The following is a 23,448-nucleotide window of genomic DNA, read 5'->3' on the forward strand; positions in this document are numbered from 1 at the left end:
GCATACTCATGTGCTGCACACCTGAAAAGTGAAACTATCTAAATCCTCATCACATTTTCATGAGTTTCTTTGGATGTCTATATACTCAATTCCTATGATAATAACAAACATGCTGTGTTATACACATGTTTATTTCCTTTGTGTGTATTGGAACAACACAAAAAAAAAACAGAGAAAAAAAAGGCAAATTGGACATAATTTCACACAAAACCCCAAAATTGGGCAAGGCAAAGTTGTTGGCACCCTCAACTTAATATTTGTTTGCACACCCTTAGGAATAAATAACTGCAATCATTTGCTTCCTATAACCATCAACAAGCTTATTACACCTCTCAACTGGAAGTCTTGGACCACTCTTCTTTTGCAAACTGCTCCAGGTCTCTCATATTTGAAGGGCACCTTCTCCCAACAGTCTTTCAATGGGATTTAGATCCAGGCTCATTGCTGGCCACTTCAGAATTCTCCAGCGCTTTGTTTCCATCCATTTCTGGGTGCGTCTTGAAGTATGTTTGGGGTCATAGTCCTGCTAGAAAACTCATGACCTAGGATGCAAACCCAGCTTTCTGACACTGGGCACTAAATTGTGACCCAAAATCCTTTGGTAATCTTCAGATTTCATGATGCTTTGCACACAGTCAAGGCACCCAGTGCCAGAGGCAGCAAAACAACCCCAAAATATCTTTGAACCTTCACCATATATGACTGTAGGTATTGTGCTTTTTCCTTTGCAGACCTCATTACATTTTCAGTAAACAGTAAAAAGATGTGCTTTGCCAAAAAGCTCTATCTTGGTCTCCTCTGTCCACAAGACACTTTCCCAGAAGGATTTTGGCTTACTCACGAACATTTTAGCAAACTGCAGTCTAGCTTTTTAATGTCTCTGTGTCAGCAGTGGGGTCCTTCTGGGTCTTGTGCCATAGCGTTTCATTTCGTTAAAATGTCGACGGATAAACTTACAAAAACAAAGAGGCAAAGGTCCACCTAGTTAAATATTCAAAGTTTATTTGTAATTACAAAAAAGTGGCATAAAACCATACATTAAAGGTAAAAAGTCAGCAGCGAAGACTCAAATGATTGTGGCATGCGGTCCACACATATACAGTGGGCAGGGGCAGTATAGGTCCAAATTGCATATAATTATTTACATAAAGTTTAACTACACATCGTAATATATATAATCATAAATATAGATAGCGTAATAGATAGCGTAAAGTAAGTGCGTATGGTCTGCATAGTGCAGGATTATTAGGTCATTTTGCACACAATTTATGCATAGAGTATATTGCAATCCTCACCAACGCACTGTAATAAGGTAGCACATACAGTATAAACATGCTATCCCCATGCAATAGATCTCACCTTATCCATAACTCCCTATGTGGGACAAAGTGCCTGCAGCCCTGGCACGTTTCAGAGGGACCTCCTTGGGGGGCTGTCAGCAGTGGGATCCTGCCTTAGCGTTTCATTTCATTCAAATGTCGACAGATAGTTCACGCTGACACTGATGCACCCAGAGCCTGCAGTACAGCTTGGATTTCTTTCTGACTTGATTGGGACTGCTTATCCACCATCCAGACTTACCTACATTGCAACCTTTCATCAATTTTTCTCTGCCGTACACGTCCAGGGAGATTAGCTACAGTGTCATTGGTTGTAAACTTCTTGATTATGTTGTGCACCATGGACAAATGAACATCACAATCTCTGGAGATGGACTTCTAACCTTGAGATTGTTGATATTTTTCAGTATTGGTTCTCAAGTCCTCAAACAGTTCTCTTCTCCTCTTACTGTTCTCCATACTTAGAAACTTGAAACAAAGTTGTTTATCCACAATTTTGGAAATGTGCCAACAATTTTGTCCCACCCATTTTTGGAGTTTTGTGTGAAATTATGTCCAATTTGTCTTTTTTTTTCCTCTATTTTTTTGTGTTGTTCCAATACACACAGAGGAAATAAACATGTGTATAACAAAACAAGTGTAATTGGAATAATTTTCTGGGAGAAATACTTCATTTTCTCGAACAATTTCAAGGGTGCCAATGTAGCGCCCCGAGGGTTCGGTCACTACAGAGGTATTGCACCTCAACCAGAGGTGTGATATCCCACTCCCGGGTAAGGATGGTGTGTGGACCGGGACTCAGTTAGCTGCATGCATCACACACACCCCATTTCCGGGGGACTGCTCAACGGTGCTCCCATTAGTACAGTAATGCAGGCACGACAGAACATGTCCCTGGCTGGAGTGGGGAGGGGGGAGGAAAACCCAGTGATGTAGGAGCAGGAGGGGAGGGTTTCTGGGCATAGGTAGGAGCCCATTGGTTGCAAGTCACCTGGGCTCATACACAGAGAGGGAGGTATATAAGGTGGGCACCATCTTAGTTCTGGGTCAGTTCAGTCAGGAGGAGAAGAGGAGTTCAGCCAGAGAGGGCTGACAGGGAGCTGTGGCTCAGTCTGGGCCCAGCTCCACGAGGCAGGCCTGGAGTGGAGGCCAGAGCCAGAGGAGAGGAACGGAAACAGAAAGGAACAGAAAGGAAAGTAAGAAGGAACAGAACACCAAGACAGGCCCAGAGACACGAGGGCAGAAGGAACCCTAAGGACCCAGGAGATTGCGGGTGACGGGTTGGCAGAACAGGGTACCGGATACCAAATTGGTGGAGGCGACTAATCCTTAACCAAGGACCGGCGGTCGTGACCATTTACTGGTGCGACCCCTCACTACACCTACCAGAAAGGCACACCACATAGGGTCAGGGAAGTGGACACCCAGTCCTCCCAGGAGAAGACCCGAGGCAGCTGGACAGAGGTAGTGTCACTGGTGGGGCACGGCTGACGAAAGGATAGAAGGGAGTCCTGTGCCACACTCCAGAATTACCTGGGGGTTGACCGAGCCCCCCTGCCTGGTGGATGCAGCACGGCTCGGGCGGTCCTACCTGTGCACAAGTGACCTGGATGAGAACTGTGAGTAAAGAACTTGAACTGCAATACCTTGTCTCTGTGCTTTCTCACCGCATACAGCACTACTAGTGCTGGGACGCCCGCACCATCACCCCCACCATCTACTACACTGCCCTGGGGCTGCACTCTTCCCGTGGGGAGTTACACTACCTCAGCTGCATACACCATCAGCCCCAGCGGTCTGTCTTGCAGCGGCGGTTCGCACTGACCGCAATCCACGGGTGGCGTAGTCGGACATTAAACCATAAAAACCCTATAAAGACTGCCACTGGTTTGACCACCCTGAGCCACGGGACCGGGTCGCCACCACGGTGACTACAACCCCCAGCGTCCACAAAAAGGGCCCGGTTCCGGGTTCCCCACGCGGCCCAGGGGGCGCGTCAACTTTTGGCGTAGTCGGCAGAATTGCAACCAACCCGCCACAAACGGGTATTGCGCGCCTGAAGAGAAAGAGACTGTTTAATTGAAATTGACTGTGTTGAAAAATGGCGCCCGCCCCAGCAGAACGGACGCCATAATGTGCACGCCAAAAGACAGCAGGAAGCCACCTCCCATCGTGGGCCAGGTCCCAGAATGGCGCCAAAGAAGGAGCCCGCCCCCAACAGCCATGAGTGCGGCTGTAGAGATGTCCATCAGTGTGGGGGGGCTGCCCCTGAAAGTGATTGTCAGCAGATGGCCCCAGGACCACCCCCAATGGGGGCGGACAGGAAAGAAAACTGTGGGGCAGGGTGCAGTCTGGATCAGTCTGGACATACCGCACCCGGGAATGGAAGGAGCAACTAACCCCACCAGCACCCTGGCCCGTAGCCTGTTGCAGGCTGAACCACCGTGCAGCCTAACAGAGTTGCTTGCACAGCTCCCCAGAGACCTGGAGTGTGCGCGAGCTGCGCTGGAGGATTTGGACCGGAGGATGGTCCGGGCGCAGCGGGATGTGTTTGCCGGGTGGAAGGAGGAGTTGGCCCGGCGGCCTGTAACCTACCAGCAGGAGACATCACCAGGGCCGAGCAGCACGCCCGCCTCCGAGGGCGGTGAAGGTGGACCGGTGGCTGAAGACGACGCCGCGGAGGAGGCCATAAGGACTGAGGCAGATAACGGGGACCTCATCACCCCAAGCCCTGAGGCCGCAAGCCTGCCCCCACCTCCCGTTGCGGGACCCGAAGCCCCGGGAACCGTACCTGCCACCGCGCCTCCGCTACTCCCGGCTAGGCCTCAGGCGGCAAGAGCCGCGGCTACGCCCCGCCCCGCACCGTGCCCTTTAACCCCGGGCGCAATAAAGAGAGAGACGTCACAGGCCGGGACGCAAGGCCTAGTGCACCCGGGCGTCGCTGCCTCACCAGCGCCCCCTACCTTGACTGCACCACTCCCGGGCACGACCAGCAAGTGACCACCGGCCTGGTCGCAAGGCCGAGTGCCCCCGGGCGCTGCTCCCCAACCGGGGCTCCCTGCCATACCACCCCTGGGTGCGGATCTGTTCGCCCAGCACACCGGCCCGGATGGACTGCCCCTGGTGTGGCCGGCCGAGCTGACCAGCGGCCGCCCATGGAGAGTTCAACCCCCGCGCGAGCCCCTGATGCCTGCTCCGGAGCCTGTGGAAGTCACCCAGCCCTCGCTACAGGATGTCCAGTTCGAGTGGTACCCCACTGGCGAAAACCTAATGGGGTTCACCCAGGAAACCCGGGCGGACGCAGCCTGGAGTCCTGCCGTCAGCAGCTGGCGACCTTTGAGAGAGAGCGGCGGGAGAGGCGTGTCAGGGAGGAGCGACTCCAAGCCCGGAGGGCAGAACAAAAGCGGAGAGCCCATCAGGATCCCCAAGCTGCCCGCGGTCCCCGAGCCACCGGGACCGTAGTAAAGTTTCAGCTGGAGCACGGCTGGGGCTTCATTAGAGACCCAGAGGCCGCGAACTACGTCTTTGTGACAAGAAGGGAAATCGAGAGTCACCTGCCAGAGGGGCATCACGGACGTGACCTGTACCCTGGTGACGTGGTCACCTACACCCGGCACAAGGGCGCAAAGGGATTATATGCCCTCCACGTCCAGCGGCTCACAGAGGAGGAGCTACAATACAACTGTGGAGAAAGTCAAGAGGGTCCGGACGGGCCTGAAGACTACCAGGAGGAGCAAGGCGCATATGGAAGAGTCGCCTGCAGTAAAGGAGAGAAAGCACCTTTGTATATAGTTACCCGTCAGGGTGTCAGAACTGTTGTGGAGCTGTTTCTACTGACAGAGTGGTCCCCGTTGGGACTGTTATGAGACTGTTACCTGTTTGAAAGTTGCCCTCTATATCCTTTATCTGGCTGGGGACTGAGAACAGCCATCCCTTTTCCCTATCTGGCCGAAGACTGAGAGCGGCCGCCCCTGTAAATAGTTGCGCTTCCTAAAGCGCCCCCTACTGGTTTTATAAAAAGACTGCAATGTCTACCTCGGGACAGAGAGTTCCTCACGTTTAAAAGTTTGCTGAAGTTTTTGCACTTAAAAGAAGAATGAACACCTGGTCGCAAGTTGCACCGCGGCCAGGAACCAAGAATATGTTTTGCTTGAAAGTGTTTTATATGGAAAAGCTTTATATGCTGCTAGGTGATAATGCAAATGTTTTAAATGATGTTTTATATGACAAAAAAGTTCCGGTAGTATTGACAATATCTAATGAACGAAAAGTGTTGAAAAATAGGAAAGTGTTTCCCATAAAGGGAGTTGAACAATGTCGTCCGTTTTCTAATGTAAAAATGTTTTGAAAAAGTTTTGCATGTCTGGTAATCAAATGTCTTTGCTCGTTTCCAGCCCGAGGACGTGCTGTGGTTTACCAGGGGGGAATGTAGCGCCCCGAGGGTTCGGTCGCTACAGAGGTATTGCACCTCAACCAGAGGTGTGATATCCCACTCCCGGGTAAGGATGGTGTGTGGACCGGGACTCAGTTAGCTGCATGCATCACACACACCCCATTTCCGGGGGACAGCTCAACGGTGCTCCCATTAGTACAGTAATGCAGGCACGACAGAACATGTCCCTGGCTGGAGTGGGGAGGGGGGGGGGGGAACCCAGTGATGTAGGAGCAGGAGGGGAGGGTTTCTGGGCATAGGTAGGAGCCCATTGGTTGCAAGTCACCTGGGCTCATACACAGAGAGGGAGGTATATAAGGTGGGCACCATCTTAGTTCTGGGTCAGTTCAGTCAGGAGGAGAAGAGAAGAGGAGTTCAGCCAGAGAGGGCTGACAGGGAGCTGTGGCTCAGTCTGGGCCCAGCTCCACGAGGCAGGCCTGGAGTGGAGGCCAGAGCCAGAGGAGAGGAACGGAAACAGAAAGGAACAGAAATGAAAGTAAGAAGGAGCAGAACACCAAGAGTGTGGACACCCAGTCCTCCCAGGAGAAGACCCGAGGCAGCTGGACAGAGGACAGAGGTAGTGTCACTGGTTGGGCTCGTCTGACGAAAGGATAGAAGGGAGTCCTGTGCCACACTCCGGAATTACCTGGGGGTTGACCGAGCCCCCCTGCCTGGTGGATGCAGCACGGCTCAGGCGGTCCTACCTGCGCACAAGTGACCTGGATGAGAACTGTGAGTAAAGAACTTGAACTGCAATACCTTGTCTCTGTGCTTTATCACCGCATACAGCACTACTAGTGCTTGGACGCCCGCACTATCACCCCCACCATCTACTACACTGCCCTGGGGCTGCACTCTTCGCGTGGGGAGTTACACTACCTCAGCTGCATACACCATCAGCCCCAGCGGTCTGCCTTGCAGCGGCGGTTCGCACTGACCGCAATCCACGGGTGGCTTAGTCGGACATTAAACCATAAAAACCCTATAAAGACTGTCACTGGTTTGACCACCCTGAGCCACGGGACTGGGTCGCCGCCACGGTGACTACAACCCCCAGCGTCCAAAAACGGGCCCGGTTCTGGGTTCCCCACGCGGCTCAGGGGGCGCGTCACCAACACTTACTGCCATGACTGTAAATATATATATATAAAAATGTACTTATAGTTAACAAAAGCTGTGTGGCCTAATTTCCATCCAGACAAAAAAAAATTCCATTAATATATCCATTGGGGTTACTTGCATCTAATTCAGTATATTATTTTTTCATTAGGGCATGTATTGCATGAGTTGCTACTTTATACTTATATTGACTGCAATATGGATCAAATCAAAATGGGCCGCTTCCTTGCATCTTCTTATTACCTAACCACATGTTGTCCTGGATTCATCAGACATGGTGCTATGTTATAGGCTATTTCTCTGCCTGCTACATTTATGTAGTGATATAGCTATGTGATTAAAACGGTTTTATGACATTGCCATGTGACAGTGTTAAACAACCTGTGCCTTTCGGAACATTAATGGTATATCCACAGGATCTAGCAAAAATACCTTATAGATGTGGATCTCACCACTGGACCAGCATTTACATCAAGAATGGGGCCCACTGCACACTGACTGGAATGAAGAATGGAGTAGTGTGGTCACTAATTTCCAGATATGTTCCAAAAGTGAAGAGAGACCCCAGTTATGTGCAGTTACCTCTCCAATTATAGCAGAGCACAAAAGGTCTCCTTTCTCAAAGCACATGCAACTTACAGAAGTGGGACCTGCGCCTATCTGTCATTTATGGTATAACCTGTACATATGCCATAAATGTCCAAGATGGGAACATTCCTTTAAAATTAAGGCCTCATTCAGATATCTGTTATTTTTCTTGTATGTTAGTTACATCAAGAACTATTATTCTTCAGTGGTTTGGATCCAATTTTCTTCAGAGTTTGGTCCGTGTGTCAGATTTCACCATCAGTGTTTAATCAATGATTTTCACTGATAAAAAAAATATATACTGTACAGACCAAAAGTTTGGACACACCTTCTCATTTAAAGATTTTTCTGTATTGTCTTGACTATGAAAACTGTACATTCACACTGAAGGCATCCGTTCACCTTTTCTGCGTCGCACAAAGACACGGTGGTTTTAATCAAAGATCTCAAATTTGGACACATCAGACCAAAGCACAGATTTCCACTGGTCTAATGTCCATTCCTTGTGTTCTTTAGCTCAAACAAGTCTCTTCTGCTTGTTGCCTGTCCTTAGCAATGGTTTCCTAGCAGCTATTTTACCATGAAGGCCTGCTGCACAAAATCTCCTCTTAACAGTTGTTGAAGAGATGTGTCTGCTGCTAGAACTCTGTGTGGCATTGACCTGGTCTCTAATCTGAGCTGCTGTTAACCTGCGATTTCTGAGGCTGATGACTCGGAAAAACTTATCCTCAGAAGCAGAGGTGACTCTTGGTCTTCCTTTCCTGTGGCGGTCCTCATGTGAGCCAGTTTCTTTGTAGCGCTTGATGATTTTTGCAACTGCACTTGGGGACACTTTCAAAGTTTTCCCAATTTTTCGGACTGACTGACCTTCATTTTTTAAAGTAATGATGGCCACTCGTTTTTCTTTACTTAGCTGCTTCTTTCTTGCCATAATACAAATTCAAACTGTCTATTCAGTAGGACTATCAGCTGTGTATCCACCTGACTTCTGCACAACACAACTGATTCTCCCAACCCCGAGAAATCCCACTTATTAAACCTGACAGGGCACACCTGTGAAGTGAAAACCATTTCCAGTGACTACCTCTTGAAGCTTATCAAGAGAATGCCAAGAGTGTGCAAAGCAGTCATCAAAGCAAAAGGTGGCTACTTTGAAGAACCTAGAATATAAGACATATTTTCAGTTGTTTCACACTTTTTTGTTAAGTATATAGTTCCACACGTGTTAGTTAATAGTGAATGTACAATTTTCATAGTCATGCAAATACAGAAAAATCTTTAAATGAGAAGGTGTGTCCAAACTTTTGGTCTGTACTGTACATTTCAAAACTTTTCCTCTTTATTGTAATTTTAATCATGTACCGCACACGGATTGTACACTGATGTCATCCATGCGCTATCTGTGATTTTCACAGAGCCATAGACTTGTATGGGTAATTTTGATCTGTGACTCAGATCAAAAACGGACACATTGCTGTAATTTTTTGCAGCCCACTCGGTCAGCAAAAAGCACAGACTTGTACACAGCCGCATAGACAATACATTGCCCATGTTCTATCCATGAAAACACTGATAGAACATGTACATGACTCACAGACGTCTGAATGAGTCCTAATTCTGTGTGTAAACCATGTCTGCAATATGGGGGACTTGGATGGGGGACCATGTCTGCAATATGGGGGACCTGGATCGGAGACCATGTCTGCAATATGGGGACCATGTCTGCAATATGGGGGACCTGGATGGGGGACCATGTCTACAATATGGGGCACCATGTCTGCAATATGGGGGACCTGGATGGGGGACCATGTCTGCAATATGGGGGACCTGGATGGGAGACCATGTCTGCAATATGGGGACCATGTCTGCAATATGGGGGACCTGGATGGGGGACCATGTCTGCAATATGGGGGACCATGTCTGCAATATGGGGACCATGTCTGCAATATGGGGGACCTGGAAGGGGGACCATGTCTGCAATATGGGGGACCATGTTTGTAATATGGGGGACCTGGATGGCAGACCATGTCTGTATTATGGGGGACCTGGATGGGAGACCATGTCTGCATTATGGGGAACCTGGATGGGAGACCATGTCTGCAGTATTGCGGACCTGGATGGGAGACGATGTCTGCAGTATGGGGGACCTGGATGGGAGACCATGTCTGCAGTATGGGGGACCATGTCTGCAGGATGGGAGACCATGTCTGCAGGATGGGAGACCATGTCCGCAGGATGGGAGACCGGGATGGGAGACCATGTCTACAGTATGGGGGACCTAGATGGGAGACCATGTCTGCAGTATGGGGGACCTGGATGGGAGAGCATGTCTGCAGTATGGGGGACCTGGATGGGAGACCGTGTCTGCAGTATGGGGGACCTGGATGGGAGACCATGTCTGCAGTATGGGGGACCTGGATGGGAGACCATGTCTGCAGTATGGGGGGACGGGGACCCTGACTGCAGTATGGGAGGACGGGGACCCTGACCGCAGTATTGGGGGACGGGGACCCTGACCGCAGTATGGGGGGAACCTGGAAGGGGGACATGTCTGCAAGATAAGGACCAGGATGGGGGACCATGTCTGTAATATGGGGGACCTGGATGGGGGACCATGTCTGTAATATGAGGGACCTGGATGGGAGACCATGTCTGCAGTATGGGGGACCTGGATGGGAGACCATGTCTGCAGTATGGCGGACCATGTCTGCATGATGGGAGACCATGTCTGCAGGATGGGAGACCTGGATGGGAGACCATGTCTACAGTATGGGGGACCTGGATGGGAGACCATGTCTGCAGTATGAGGGACCTGGATGGGAGAGCATGTCTGCAGTATGGGGGACCTGGATGGGAGACCGTGTCTGCAGTATGGGGGACCTGGATGGGAGACCATGTCTGCAGTATGGGGGACCTGGATGGGAGACCATGTCTGCAGTATGGGTGGACGGGGACCCTGACCGCAGTATGGGAGGACGGGGACCCTGACCGCAGTATTGGGGGACGGGGACCCTGACCGCAGTATGGGGGGAACCTGGATGGGGGACATGTCTGCAAGATAAGGACCAGGATGGGGGACCATGTCTGTAATATGGGGGACCTGGATGGGGGACCATGTCTGTAATATGAGGGACCTGGATGGGAGACCATGTCTGCAATATGGGGACCATGTCTGCAATATGGGGGACCTGGATGGGGGACCATGTCTGCAATATGGGGCACCATGTCTGCAATATGGGGGACTTGGATGGGGGACCATGTCTGCAATATGGGGGACCTGGATCGGAGACCATGTCTGCAATATGGGGACCATGTCTGCAATATGGGGGACCTGGATGGGGGACCATGTCTGCAATATGGGGACCATGTCTGCAATATGGGGGACCATGTCTGCAATATGGGGGACCATGTTTGCAATATAGGGGACCTGGATGGGGGATCATGTCTGCAATATGGGGGACCATGTTTGTAATATGGGGGACCTGGATGGCAGACCATGTCTGCAATATGGGGGACCAGGATGGGAGACCATGTCTGCAAAATGGGGGACCTGGATTGGAGACCATGTCTGCAGTATGGGGGACCTGGATGGGAGACCATGTCTGCAGTATGGAGGACCTGGATGGGAGACCATGTCTGCAGTATGGGGGACCATGTCTGCAGGATGGGAGACCACGTCTGCAGGATGGGAGACCTGGATGGGAGACCATGTCTACAGTATGGGGGACCTGGATGGTAGACCATGTCTGCAGTATGGGGGACCTGGATGGGAGAGCATGTCTGCAGTATGGGGGACCTGGATGGGAGACCATGTCTGCAGTATGGGGGACCTGGATGGGAGACCGTGTCTGCAGTATGGGGGACCTGGATGGGAGACCATGTCTGCAGTATGGGGGACCTGGATGGGAGACCATGTCTGCAGTATGGGGGACCCGGATGGGAGACCATGTCTGCATTATGGGGAACCTGGATGGGAGACCATGTCTGCAATATGGGGAACCTGGATGGGAGACCATGTCTGCAATATGGGGGACCTGGATGGGAGACCATGTCTGCAAAATGGGGGACCTGGATGGGAGACCATGTCTGCAGTATGGGGGACCTGGATGGGAGACCATGTCTGCAGTATGGAGGACCTGGATGGGAGACCATGTCTGCAGTATGGGGGACCATGTCTGCAGGATGGGAGACCATGTCTACAGGATGGGAGACCTGGATGGGAGACCATGTCTACAGTATGGGGGACCTGGATGGGAGACCATGTCTGCAGTATGGGGGACCTGGATGGTAGACCGTGTCTTCAGTATGGGGGACCAAGATGGGAGACCATGTCTGCAGTATGGGGGACCTGGATGGGAGACCATGTCTGCAGTATGGGGGGACGGGGACCCTGACCGCAGTATGGGAGGACGGGGACCCTGACCGCAGTATGGGGGAACGGGGACCCTGACCGCAGTATGGGGGGAACCTGGATGGGGGACCTGTCTGCAAGATAAGGACCAGGATGGGGGACCATGTCTGTAATATGGGGAACCTGGATGGGGGACCATGTCTGTAATATGGGGGACCTGGATGGGAGACCATGTCTGCATTATGGGGACCATGACTGTAATATGGGGGACCTGGATGGGGGACCATGTCTGCAATATGGGGGACCTGGATGGGGGACCATGTCTGCAATATGGGGCACCATGTCTGCAATATGGGGGAATTGGATGGGGGACCATGTCTGCAATATGGAGGACCTGGATGGGAGACCATGTCTGCAATATGGGGACCATGTCTGCAATATGGGGGACCTGGATGGGGGATCATGTCTGCAATATGGGGGACCATGTTTGCAATATGGGGGACCTGGATGGGGGGACCATGTCTGCAATATGGGGGACCATGTTTGTAATATGGGGGACCTGGATGGCAGACCATGTCTGCAATATGGGGGACCTGGATGGGAGACCATGTCTGCATTATGGGGAACCTAGATGGGAGACCATGTCTGCAATATGGGGAACCTGGATGGGAGACCATGTCTGCAATATGAGGGACCTGGATGGGAGACCATGTCTGCAAAATGGGGGACCTGGATGGGAGACCATGTCTGCAGTATGGGGGACCTGGATGGGAGACCATGTCTGCAGTATGGAGGACCTGGATGGGAGACCATGTCTGCAGTATGTGGGACCATGTCTGTAGGATGGGGGACCATGTCTGCTGGATTGGAGACCTGGATGGGAGACCATGTATACAGTATGGGGGACCTGGATGGGAGACCATGTCTGCAGTATGGGGGACCTGGATGGGAGAGCATGTCTGCAGTATGGGGGACCTGGATGGGAGACCGTGTCTGCAGTATGGGGGACCTGGATGGGAGACCATGTCTGCAGTATGGGGGACCTGGAGGGAGACCATGTCTGCAAGATGAGGACCAGTTCAAAAGGTGTATAGAAAATAAAATGGTATCACTAAAAATGTCACTTTGTCATGCAAATAATGCGGCCCCCCCAAATTAAATGTTTTTCCGTGTGCGGCCCATATGTCCAGCTGAGTTTGAGACCCCTGGTGTAGACAATATTATTCCCTAGTTTGGGAACAGTATGTTGGAAGCTCTAGTATTTGATACATTTCAAAGATCTTACTAGTTTTGGCCATTTACACCATGATCCATGAACACATTTTACTAAACTACAATTAGATTTGATATTGAAGAAGTAACCAAGATAACAAAAGGTGTTGGTAGATACGGATACCTCTGAAAATGTCCAGAATTCTATGAATTAGGCCTCCTTCAGATGTTCATCAGTCGCACACATGTTCTATTTGTTGGTTTCATGGAGAGAACATGTATCCATTATTAACCTATGGGGCAAACCAACTGTCCTCCAAAAAATCATGGATACATGTTAGTTTTTGATCAGCGTTATAGATTAAATTTACCTATATAAGCTAGTGAGAATAATGGACAGCATATAGATGCTATTGGATATTGTAATGGATAGGAAATGATTAACATTTTTTTTTTCCATGAAAAAAACACTGAGGAAACACAGATGGTAAAAACTGACACATGGACCCAACACTGATGGTAAAAACTGACACACTGACCAAACCATTGTTTTTTTATTTTAATCCTATTTTTACACTTGATGTATTCAGTGGGGCTGAATACAACTCTCAACATTGTTCCCTGCTCACGCTGATCTCAGCGCAAGAAGGGGACAATGATGAGACTTGCCTCCAGCACCCGGCGCCTGGGAACAGTGCGAACTGTACCGCTGTTTCCCAGATGCCGGTACGTGTCACACTGATGACACCGATGTCATCAGTGAGCACGTCTGTGGGACGTTTTGTGACCAATGTCGCAGGTAAAAAATTGACATGCCAGCGTGTTTTGCCCATGGACACACAGTCCATGGAAACACACTTACATGTGCCCAGACCCATTCATTTGAATGGGTCTACGTGTGTAAGTGTCTCTAGTACGTGTGAAAACTGTGACCACACGTACTGGAGACATGGACAAATGATTGAGGCCTTCAGGCTTTTTCACACATACTCATATTTCCGGTACTGGAAAAAACAGTACCGGAGATATCAGTGTCTGTGTGCACCTGTGTAACGCACGTGTGACAACCATTTGCCACCCGTGTGTCGCATCAGGAGCACACGTACCGGCGCTTGGGTATCAGCGATATAGTTAGTGCTGTTCCCATGCGCCAGGTGCTGAATGCTGCCCTCATCATTGTTCCCTGCCAGCGCTGCGATCGACACCAGCAGGGGACAATGTTGAGAATAGTAGTTTGCTCCCGCAGTGTCCCACTGTAAAAATAAGAATTAAATAAAAAAATCCTTATACTCAACTGTCCTAAGTGTCCCCCGCTGTTATCCATGCTCACGCCGAGGAGCTGGGGAGAATGACTCCTGCTTCGAGCGGGCACCGGACCTCCGCTGTGCTCAGCAAGCGGTGTCCTGTCACTCACTGAGCACAGCGAAGGTTCATGGCATGCTCGCTGCAGGAGTCATTCTCCCCAGCTCCTCGGCATGAGCAGCATGGATGGATGGATAGATGAGCAGCATGGATGGATGAGCAGCATGGATGGAAGGATAGATGAGCAGGATGGATGGATGAGCAGCATGAATGGATGGATGGATGAGCAGGATGGATGAGCAGCATGAATGGATGGATAAGTAGCATGGATGGATGGATGAGCAGCATGGATGGATGAGCAGGACGAATGGAAAAGCCGCATGGATGGATGAGCAGCATGGATGGATGGATGAGCAGCATGGATGGATGAGCAGCATGGATGGATGGATGAGCAGCATGGATGGATGGATGAGCAGCATGGATGGATGAGCAGCATGGATGGATGGATGAGCAGCATGGATGGATGGGCAGCATGGGTGGATGGATGGATGAGAAGCATGGATGAACGGATGAGTGAGCAGGATGGATGTATGGATAGATGAGCAGCATGGATGAATGGATGGATGAGCAGCACGAATGGATGGATGAGCAGCACGGAAGGATGAGCAGCATGGATGGACAGATGGAGGAGCAGCATGAATGGATGGATGAGCAGCATGGATGGATGGATGAGCAGAACAGATGAATGAGCAGGATGAATGGATGAGCAGCATGGATGGATGGATGGATGAGCAGCATGGATGGATGGATGAGCAGCATGGATGGATGGTTGGATGAGCAGCATGGATGGATGGATGAGTGAGCAGGATGGATGGATGGATGAGCAGCATTGATGGATGAATGAGTAGCATGGGTTGATGGATGGATGAGCAGCATGGATGGACAGATGGATGAGCAGCATGGATGGATGGATGGATGAGCAGCATGGATGGATGGATGAGCAGCATGGATGGATGGATGAGCAGAATAGATGGATGAGAAGGATGGATGGATGAGCAGCATGGATGGATGGATGGATGAGCAGCATGGATGGATGAGCAGCATGGATGGACGAGCAGCATGGATGGATGGATGAGCAGGATGGATGGATGGATGAACAGCATGGATAGATGGAAGAATGAGCAGGATGGATGGATGGATGGATTAGCAGCATGGATGGATGGATGGGTGAGCAGGATGGATGGATGAGTAGCATGAATGGATGAATGAGCAGCATGGATGAATGGATGGATGAGCAGGATGGATGGATGAGCAGCATTGATGGATGAATGAGCAGCATGGGTTGATGGATGGATGAGCAGCATGGATGGACGGATGGATGAGCAGCATGGATGGATGGATGGATGAGCAGGATGGATGGATGAGCAGCATAAATGGATGGATGAGCAGCATGTATGGATGGATGAGCAGCATGGATGGATGGATGAGCAGCATGGATGGATGGATGAGCAGAATAGATAGATGAGCAGGATGGATGGATGAGCAGCATGGATGGATGGATGGATGAGCAGCATGGATGGATGAGCAGCATGGATGGACGAGCAGCATGGATGGATGGATGAGCAGCATTGATGGATGAATGAGCAGCATGGGTTGATGGATGGATGAGCGCATGGATGGACGGATGGATGAGCAGCATGGATGGATGGATGGGTGAGCAGGATGGATGGATGAGTAGCATGAATGGATGAATGAGCAGCATGGATGAATGGATGGATGAGCAGGATGGATGGATGAGCAGCATAAATGGGTGGATGAGCAGCATGGATGGATGGATGAGCAGCATGGATGGATGGATGAGCAGCATGGATAGATGGAAGAATGAGCAGGATGGATGGATGGATGGATTAGCAGCATGGATGGATGGATGAGCAGCATGGATGGATGGATGGATGAGCAGCATGGGTGGATGGATGGATGAGCAGCATGGATGGATAGATGGATGACCAGCATGGATGGAGAGATGGATGGATGAGCTGCATGAATGGATGGATGAGCAGCATGGATGAATGGATGGATGAGCAGCATGGATGAATGGATGGATGAGCAGCATGGATGGATGGATGAGCAGCATGGATGGATGGATGTGTGACGCTTGCACCCCTGCGCTGGGAAGATGGGGGGATATGGAAGGTGGGGTGCAGCCGTGGCCTGGACCCGTCCCGTGCCCAGGGCCGTCACATTAAAAAGGATGTAAGGGCTATCAGGGTTGAATGATTGCTATCGACTACGCCACCTGTGGTACCTGGTGATGGCCACCAGCGCTGCAGCAGTCCTCCGAGGCGGGATGTTGTGGCAGCCGATGTTGATACTACTCCCCAGAGGCGGAGCAGGGCCTCAGGGCAGAGGAGAAGGATGGAGGGAGTCGTAGTGTAGGGTGTCTGGTGCTGCGCGGTGTGGTGCAGAAATAACGAGTCCGGAGGCCATAGGGGTCGACTTCCAGGGTTGTTTACTCACGGTGGAGAGTGCAGCTGCAAGGCTTCTCCCTGCTCCTCACGGAGTTCTGCGGTCATCAGGGACGGGGGTCCGACAACCTCCGAGTAATTCAAGTGCTCAATCAGGACCCCGCACCAGAGTGTTCCTAGACTTCAGACTGAGTCCTCTCCTGTCTGTGTGTGTAGATAGGCCGGGTCTCCCTCTGGACTAAGCTCAAAAACAGGGTACGGGTGGCAGCTCCACTCCTTCCGTTACCCGGTGGGATCCTCAGGGCCTGCCGGGCTTCCCTGACTAGGACGTGGAGTAGCAAAGTCAGGTGTCGGGGGCCGGTACCCCTCTTGCAGCCGGAATCCCTCTGACTATATCAGATTAGTGAGGACAGGTGGCGTATACCGCTCCGTCTGCATCCCCCTGGGATCCTTTTGCGGCGGAGCTACACTCCTAAGCTCCGGGCCTTCTTGGTCATGGTCCTTGACTGGGTTGAGACATATGTTAACTCGAACCTGCCCCTCGACCCAAGGCCAGGGTACGAGGGCCATGTCCCCATCCACTGCAGGATCCACGTTCAGGGAGGGAGATCACAATCAAAGAACCAAGAACCAAGATGGCTGTGTATTAAATATGAAATATTAAGTGTAAACTAAATGTGAGTCCTCCACCTTCACCCACTACATGGTTCCCCCTATCTTTTGGTTCCCCAGTCTCCCAATTCCCAGTAGGGGCAGCACCTAGTGCCTACTAGCCCCCTCTGGTGGAAGAAGTGTGGTGTTGGATGTGGAGGTGAGGTCCTGATCATTGCACCGTTCTTACCTCGAAGGAGGGATACCACACCCCATTAAAGAGGTGCAGCATCCCTGTGGCGGTCGAACCCTCAGGGGCGCCACAGATGGATGGATGAGCACCATGGATGGATGAGTGAGCAGGATGGATGGATGGATGGATGGATGGATGAGTAGCATGGGTTGATGGATGGATGGATGAGCAGCATGGATGGACGGATGGATGAGCAGCATGGATGGATGGATGAGTAAGTGAGCAGGATGGATGGATGGATGAGCAGCATTGATGGATGAATGAGCAGCATGGGTTGATGGATGGATGAGCAGCATGGATGGATGGATGGATGAGCAGCATGGATGGAAGGATGGATGAGCAGCATGGATGGAAGGATAGATGAGCAGGATGGATGGATGAGCAGCATGAATGGATGAATGAGCAGCACGGATGAATGGATGGATGAGCAGCATAAATGGATGGATGAGAAGCATGGATGGATGGATTAGCAGCATGGATGGATGGAAGAATGAGCAGGATGGATAGATAGATTAGTAGCATGGATGGGTGGATGGATGGATGGAGGAGCAGCATGGATGGATGGATGGAGGAGCAGCATGGATGGATGGATGGAAGAGCAGCATGGGTGGATGGATGGATGAGCAGCATGGATGGATAGATGGATGACCAGCATGGATGGACAGATGGATGGATGAGCAGCATGAATGGATGCATGAGCAGCATGGATGGATGAGCAGCATGGATGAATGGATGGATGAGCAGCATGGATGGATGGATGAACACCATGGATGGATGGATGAACACCATGGATGGATGAGTGAGCAGGATGGATGGATGGATGGATTAGCAGCATGGGTTGATGGATGGATGAGCAACATGGATGGATGGATGAGCAGCGTGGATGGATGGATGGATGGATGGATGAGCAGCATGGATGGACGGATGGATGAGCAGCATGGATGGATGGATGAGTGAGCAGGATGGATGGATGGATGAGCAGCATTGATGAATGAATGAGCAGCATTGATGGATGAATGAGCAGCATGGGTTGATGGATGGATGAGCAGCATGGATGGACGGATGGATGAGCAGCATGGATGGACAGATGGATGAGCAGCATGGATGGACGGATGGATGAGCAGCATGGATGGAAGGATGGATGAGCAGGATGGATGGATGAGCAGCAAGAATGGATGGATGAGCAGCACAGAGGAATGGATGGATGAGCAGGATGGATGGATGAGCAGCATAAATGGATGGATGAGCAGCATGGATGGATGAGCAGCATGGATGGATAGATGAGCAGCATGGATGGATGGAAGAATGAGCAGGATGGATGGATGGGTGGATGAGCAGCATGGACGGATGGATGAGCAGCATGGATGGATGGATGGATGAGCAGCATGGATGGATGGATGGAAGAGCAGCATGGATGGATGGATGGATGGATGAGCAGCATGGATGGATGGATGGATCGATAAGCAGCATGGATGGATGGATGGATGAGCAGCATGGATGGATGGATGGATGAGCAGCATGAATGGATGGATGAGCAGCATGGATGAATGGATGGATGAGCAGCATGGATGGATGAGCAGCATGGATGGATGGATGGATGAGCAGCATGAATGGATGAGCAGCATGGATGGATGGATGAGTGAGCAGGATGGATGGATGAATGAGCAGCATGAATGGATGGATGAGCAGCATTGATGAATGTATGGATGAGCAGCATGGATGGATAGATGAGCAGCACGAATGGATGAGCAGCAAGATGGACGAATGGATGAGCAGCATGGATGGATGGGTGGATGGATGAGCAGCATGGATGGATGGGTGGATGGATGAGCAGCATGGATGAATGGATGGATGAGCAGCATGGATGGATGAGCAGCATGGATGGATGGATGGATGAGCAGCATGAATGGATGAGCAGCATGGATGGATGGATGAGTGAGCAGGATGGATGGATGAATGAGCAGCATGAATGGATGGATGAGCAGCATTGATGAATGTATGGATGAGCAGCATGGATGGATAGATGAGCAGCACGAATGGATGAGCAGCAAGATGGACGAATGGATGAGCAGCATGGATGGATGGGTGGATGGATGAGCAGCATGGATGGGTGGATGAGAAGCACGGATGGATGAGCAGCATAGATGGCCGGATGGATGAGCAGCATGGATGGATGTATGAGCAGCATGGATGAATGGATGGATGAGAAGCACGGATGGATGAGCAGCATAGATGGCCGGATGGATGAGCAGCATGGATGGATGTATGAGCAGCATGGATGGATGGATGGATGAGCAGCATAGATGGATGGATGGATGAGCAGCATGGATGGATGGATGAGCAGCATGGATGGATGGATGAGCAGCATAGATGGATGGATGAGAAGCATGGATGGATAGATGGATGAGCAGCATGGATGGATGGATGAGCAGCATGGATAGATGGATGAGCAGCATAGATGGATGGATGAGCAGCATGGATGCATGCATAGCATGGATGGATGGATGGATGAGCAGCATGGATGGATGAGCAGCATGAATGGATGAATAGATGGATGAGCAGCATGGATGGACGGATGGATGAGCAGGATGGATGGATGGATAAGCAGCACGGATGAATGGATGGATGAGCAGCATTGATGGATGAGCCGCATGGATGGATGAGCAGCATGGATGGACAGATGGATGAGCAGCATGGATGGACGGATGGATGAGCAGCATGGATGGAAGGATGGATGAGCAGGATGGATGGATGAGCAGCAAGAATGGATGGATGAGCAGCACGGAGGAATGGATGGATGAGCAGGATGGATGGATGAGCAGCATAAATGGATGGATGAGCAGCATGGATGGATGAGCAGCATGGATGGATAGATGAGCAGCATGGATGGATGGAAGAATGAGCAGGATGGATGGATGGGTGGATGAGCAGCATGGACGGATGGATGAGCAGCATGGATGGATGGATGGATGAGCAGCATGGATGGATGGATGGAAGAGCAGCATGGATGGATGGATGGATGGATGAGCAGCATGGATGGATGGATGGATCGATAAGCAGCATGGATGGATGGATGGATGAGCAGCATGGATGGATGGATGGATGAGCAGCATGAATGGATGGATGAGCAGCATGGATGAATGGATGGATGAGCAGCATGGATGGATGAGCAGCATGGATGGATGGATGGATGAGCAGCATGACTGGATGAGCAGCATGGATGCATGGATGAGTGAGCAGGATGGATGGATGAATGAGCAGCATGAATGGATGGATGAGCAGCATTGATGAATGTATGGATGAGCAGCATGGATGGATAGATGAGCAGCACGAATGGATGAGCAGCAAGATGGACGAATGGATGAGCAGCATGGATGGATGGGTGGATGGATGAGCAGCATGGATGGATGGGTGGATGGATGAGCAGCATGGATGAATGGATGGATGAGCAGCATGGATGGATGAGCAGCATGGATGGATGGATGGATGAGCAGCATGAATGGATGAGCAGCATGGATGGATGGATGAGTGAGCAGGATGGATGGATGAATGAGCAGCATGAATGGATGGATGAGCAGCATTGATGAATGTATGGATGAGCAGCATCGATGGATAGATGAGCAGCACGAATGGATGAGCAGCAAGATGGACGAATGCATGAGCAGCATGGATGGATGGGTGGATGGATGAGCAGCATGGATGGATGGGTGGATGAGAAGCACGGATGGATGAGCAGCATAGATGGCCGGATGGATGAGCAGCATGGATGGATGTATGAGCAGCATGGATGAATGGATGGATGAGAAGCACGGATGGATGAGCAGCATAGATGGCCGGATGGATGAGCAGCATGGATGGATGTATGAGCAGCATGGATGGATGGATGGATGAGCAGCATAGATGGATGGATGGATGAGCAGCATGGATGGATGGATGAGCAGCATGGATGGATGGATGAGCAGCATAGATGGATGGATGAGAAGCATGGATGGATAGATGGATGAGCAGCATGGATGGATGGATGAGCAGCATGGATAGATGGATGAGCAGCATAGATGGATGGATGAGCAGCATGGATGCATGCATAGCATGGATGGATGGATGGATGAGCAGCATGGATGGATGAGCAGCATGAATGGATGAATAGATGGATGAGCAGCATGGATGGACGGATGGATGAGCAGGATGGATGGATGGATAAGCAGCACGGATGAATGGATGGATGAGCAGCATTGATGGATGAGCCGCATGGATGGATGAGCAGCATGGATGGATGGATGGATGAGCATTATGGATGGATGAGCAGCATGGATGGATGGATGAGTGAGCAGGATGGATGGATGAGCAGCATGGGTTGATGGATGAGCAGCATGGATGGACGGATAGATGAGCAGCATGGATGGATGGATGAGTGAGCAGGATGGATGGATGAATGAGCAGCATGAATGGATGGATGAGCAGCATGGATGAATGGATGGATGAGCAGCATGGATGGATAGATGAGCAGCACGAATGGATGAGCAGCATGGATGGACGAATGGATGAGCAGCATGGATGGATGAACAGGATGGATGGATGAGCAGCATGGATGGATGGATGGATGGATGAGCAGCATGGATTGATGAGCGGCATGGATGGATGGATGAGCAGCATGGATGGATGGATGCATGAGCAGAATGATGGATGGATGAGCATCATCGATGGATGAGCAGTTTTATAACATTTTAGTAAGAGACTGGTCCTGAAGTCTTCTTCTTGGGTAGGAACCGGCCCTTCTCGGTTAAGGGCCCCGGAACAGGAGTCAGGACAGTTGATTGTTAGTGATGGGCGAGCACTAAAATGCTCGGGTGCTTGATGCTCGGGTCGAGCAAATTGGAATGCTCGGGTGCTCGACCGAAGCAACGAGACCAATGTAAGTCTATGGGAAACTCAAGCATCTTTCAGGCGGCTCCCTCCGGCGGCCTGCAGAGGGCCTAAAAATTGCCCAAATCGATGGGAACAGTGCTCAAATGGCACGGGAACAGCATGGGGAAGACTCCTGGAAGTATTTATGACTCCCAGGTCACTGCTGTCAACAACGTTGTCAGAGGTATTACGCCACTTACGGACTCACAATAAGGCTATGTGCCCATGACGCGGAAATGCTCCGGATTTTTTCCTGAGCGTTTCTGCATCTTCCTGGCAGAAAAAACGCATGCGGATTGTACATGCGTTTTTCCTGCCAGGGACAAGCGGAAGTGAAGTGTTCTTCACATGGATTTCCGCATGCTGGTTGACAAGCGCTTTCCAAGCGATTTTAGCATTACTTGGAAAGTGCTTGACAACTTGGTCACACTATATAAATCCATGCAAACGGCATGGATTTATATAGTGTGACCGAAAGAATGGTAAAAGATAAAAAATAAATATATACTTACCTTCTGATGGCCCCCAGAGTCTTTATCCGATGCGTCTCGGCTTGCCAGCAGATCGAGGTAGGCTAAAGGACCTGCCAACGTCAGCGGTTGCGTGACCCATCACATGACTAAATGACATCATGGCAGGTCCTTGAGTCCAACGCCATCTGCCGGCAAGCCAAGACAAAGACACCGGGGGCAATCAGAAGGTAAGTATAATATTTATTTTTTATTTTATTCTTTTTTTTACAGGTACTATGGTACCCGGGTCCGGAGGAGAGTCTCCTCTTCTCCAAACCCGGGTACCATCCGCACATTGAAACGCATGGATTCCGCATGTACAGATGCAGTGATGCGGATTCCATGCATTCCAATGCAAGTCAATGGCGGCGAAAACGC

At 50.7% G+C, this 23,448-nt stretch overlaps 1 protein-coding gene across 3 annotated transcripts in view; it reads right to left on the reverse strand.

Moving 5' to 3' along the window:
* The window catches only part of ROS1 (ROS proto-oncogene 1, receptor tyrosine kinase), a 422,859-nt gene that overhangs the window by 349,775 nt on the left and 49,636 nt on the right, over positions 1-23,448 (reverse strand). The gene's annotated exons all lie outside the window — the stretch shown is intronic.

Source organism: Phyllobates terribilis, unplaced genomic scaffold (assembly GCF_046119375.1).
Source record: "Phyllobates terribilis strain yellow unplaced genomic scaffold, ASM4611937v1 Scaffold_3__8_contigs__length_932513732, whole genome shotgun sequence".
NCBI lineage: Eukaryota > Metazoa > Chordata > Amphibia > Anura > Dendrobatidae > Phyllobates > Phyllobates terribilis.